We start from the raw sequence: 4,287 nt of genomic DNA, 5'->3' as shown, positions 1-4,287 counted from the left end.
AAATATAAAAAGTATGATTAGTTCAATACAAATGACTTTAAACGATATTTAGCGAAATTATCACCATTTTTTACCAAATTTTTTCCCAAATTTTTTTTCTATTTTTTGTATTCACCCAAATGTATTGTAAACACGTGTTTTAGATGTAAAATAACGTGAACTTAACGTTAAAAATATAAAAAGAATTATTAGTTTAATATAAATGACTTAGGACGATATTTAGCGGATTCATCACCTTTATTTCAAAATTTTTTTACGACCTTTTATATTCACCCAAATGTATTGTAAAGACGTGTTTTAGATGTAAAATAATGTGGACTTAACGATAGAAATATAAAAAGTATGATTAGTTCAATACAAATGACTTTAAACGATATTTAGCGGAAATATCACCATTTTTTACCCAATTTTTTCCCAAATTTTTTTTCTATTTTTTGTATTCACCCAAATGTATTGTAAACACGTGTTTTAGATGTAAAATAATGTGAACTTAACGATAAAAATATAAAAAGTATGATTAGTTCAATACAAATGACTTTAAACGATATTTAGCGGAATTATCACCATTTTTTACCCAATTTTTTCCCAAATTTTTTTTCTATTTTTTGTATTCACCCAAATGTATTGTAAAGACGTGTTTTAGATGTAAAATAATGTGAACTTAACGATAAAAATATAAAAAGTATGATTAGTTCAATACAAATGACTTTAATCGATATTTAGCGAAATTATCACCATTTTTTACCAAATTTCTTCCCAAATTTTTTTTCTATTTTTTGTATTCACCCAAATGTATTGTAAAGACGTGTTTTAGATGTAAAATAATGTGGACTTAATGATAAAAATATAAAAAGTATGATTAGTTCAATACAAATGACTTAAAACGATATTTAGCGGAATTATAACCATTTTTTACCAAATTTTTTCCCAAATTTTTTTTCTATTTTTTGTATTCACCCAAATGTATTGTAAAGACGTGTTTTAGATGTAAAATAATGTGAACTTAACGATAAAAATATAAAAAGTATGATTAGTTCAATACAAATGACTTTAAACGATATTTAGTGGAATTATCACCATTTTATACCAAATTTTTTTTCTATTTTTTGTATTCACCCAAATGTATTGTAAACACGTGTTTTAGATGTAAAATAATGTGAACTTAACGATAAAAATATAAAAAGTATGATTAGTTCAATACAAATGAATTTAAACGATATTTAGCGGAATTATCACCATTTTTTACCCAATTTTTTCCCAAATTTTTTTTCTATTTTTTATATTCACCCAAATGTATTGTAAAGACGTGTTTTAGATGTAAAATAATGTGAACTTAACGATAAAAATATAAAAAGTATGATTAGTTCAATACAAATGACTTTAATCGATATTTAGCGAAATTATCACCATTTTTTACCAAATTTTTTCCCAAATTTTTTTTCTATTTTTTGTATTCACCCAAATGTATTGTAAAGACGTGTTTTAGATGTAAAATAATGTGAACTTAACGATAAAAATATAAAAAGTATGATTAGTTCAATATAAATGACTTTAAACGTTATTTAGTGGAATTATCACCATTTTTTACCAAATTTTTTTTCTATTTTTTGTATTCACCCAAATGTATTGTAAACACGTGTTTTAGATGTAAAATAATGTGAACTTAACGATAAAAATATAAAAAGTATGATTAGTTCAATACAAATGAATTTAAACGATATTTAGCGGAATTATCACCATTTTTTACCCAATTTTTTCCCAAATTTTTTTTCTATTTTTTGTATTCACCCAAATGTATTGTAAAGACGTGTTATAGATGTAAAATAATGTGAACTTAACGATAAAAATATAAAAAGTATGATTAGTTCAATACAAATGACTTTAATCGATATTTAGCGAAATTATCACCATTTTTTACCAAATTTTTTCCCAAATTTTTTTTCTATTTTTTGTATTCACCCAAATGTATTGTAAAGACGTGTTTTAGATGTAAAATAATGTGAAATTAACGATAAAAATATAAAAAGTATGATTAGTTCAATACAAATGACTTTAAACGATATTTAGCGAAATTATCACCATTTTTTACCAAATTTTTTCCCAAATTTTTTTTCTATTTTTTGTATTCACCCAAATGTATTGTAAACACGTGTTTTAGATGTAAAATAACGTGAACTTAACGTTAAAAATATAAAAAGAATTATTAGTTTAATATAAATGACTTAGGACGATATTTAGCGGATTCATCACCTTTATTTCAAAATTTTTTTACGACCTTTTATATTCACCCAAATGTATTGTAAAGACGTGTTTTAGATGTAAAATAATGTGGACTTAACGATAGAAATATAAAAAGTATGATTAGTTCAATACAAATGACTTTAAACGATATTTAGCGGAAATATCACCATTTTTTACCCAATTTTTTCCCAAATTTTTTTTCTATTTTTTGTATTCACCCAAATGTATTGTAAACACGTGTTTTAGATGTAAAATAATGTGAACTTAACGATAAAAATATAAAAAGTATGATTAGTTCAATACAAATGACTTTAAACGATATTTAGCGGAATTATCACCATTTTTTACCCAATTTTTTCCCAAATTTTTTTTCTATTTTTTGTATTCACCCAAATGTATTGTAAAGACGTGTTTTAGATGTAAAATAATGTGAACTTAACGATAAAAATATAAAAAGTATGATTAGTTCAATACAAATGACTTTAATCGATATTTAGCGAAATTATCACCATTTTTTACCAAATTTCTTCCCAAATTTTTTTTCTATTTTTTGTATTCACCCAAATGTATTGTAAAGACGTGTTTTAGATGTAAAATAATGTGGACTTAATGATAAAAATATAAAAAGTATGATTAGTTCAATACAAATGACTTAAAACGATATTTAGCGGAATTATAACCATTTTTTACCAAATTTTTTCCCAAATTTTTTTTCTATTTTTTGTATTCACCCAAATGTATTGTAAAGACGTGTTTTAGATGTAAAATAATGTGAACTTAACGATAAAAATATAAAAAGTATGATTAGTTCAATACAAATGACTTTAAACGATATTTAGTGGAATTATCACCATTTTATACCAAATTTTTTTTCTATTTTTTGTATTCACCCAAATGTATTGTAAACACGTGTTTTAGATGTAAAATAATGTGAACTTAACGATAAAAATATAAAAAGTATGATTAGTTCAATACAAATGAATTTAAACGATATTTAGCGGAATTATCACCATTTTTTACCCAATTTTTTCCCAAATTTTTTTTCTATTTTTTATATTCACCCAAATGTATTGTAAAGACGTGTTTTAGATGTAAAATAATGTGAACTTAACGATAAAAATATAAAAAGTATGATTAGTTCAATACAAATGACTTTAATCGATATTTAGCGAAATTATCACCATTTTTTACCAAATTTTTTCCCAAATTTTTTTTCTATTTTTTGTATTCACCCAAATGTATTGTAAAGACGTGTTTTAGATGTAAAATAATGTGAACTTAACGATAAAAATATAAAAAGTATGATTAGTTCAATACAAATGACTTTAAACGATATTTAGCGAAATTATCACCATTTTTTACCAAATTTTTTCCAAAATTTTTTTTCTATTTTTTGTATTCACCCAAATGTATTGTAAACACGTGTTTTAGATGTAAAATAACGTGAACTTAACGTTAAAAATATAAAAAGAATGATTAGTTTAATATAAATGACTTAGGACGATATTTAGCGGATTCATCACCTGTATTTCAAAATTTTTTTACGACCTTTTATATTCACCCAAATGTATTGTAAAGACGTGTTTTAGATGTAAAATAATGTGGACTTAACGATAAAAATATAAAAAGTATGATTAGTTCAATACAAATGACTTTAAACGATATTTAGCGAAATTATCACCATTTTTTACCAAATTTCTTCCCAAATTTTTTTTCTATTTTTTGTATTCACCCAAATGTATTGTAAAGACGTGTTTTAGATGTAAAATAATGTGGACTTAATGATAAAAATATAAAAAGTATGATTAGTTCAATACAAATGACTTAAAACGATATTTAGCGGAATTATAACCATTTTTTACCAAATTTTTTCCCAAATTTTTTTTCTATTTTTTGTATTCACCCAAATGTATTGTAAACACGTGTTTTAGATGTAAAATAATGTGAACTTAACGTTAAAAATATAAAAAGTATGATTAGTTCAATACAAATGACTTTAATCGATATTTAGCGAAATTATCACCATTTTTTACCAAATTTTTTCCC

This window comes from Diuraphis noxia, unplaced genomic scaffold, assembly GCF_037042655.1.
Source record: "Diuraphis noxia isolate RWA-SAM2 unplaced genomic scaffold, SU_Dnox_SAM2 contig0012, whole genome shotgun sequence".
NCBI classification, from domain to species: Eukaryota; Metazoa; Arthropoda; class Insecta; order Hemiptera; family Aphididae; genus Diuraphis; species Diuraphis noxia.
The sequence above is the reverse complement of the archived record's forward strand: the minus strand, read 5'-3'. Positions refer to the sequence as shown.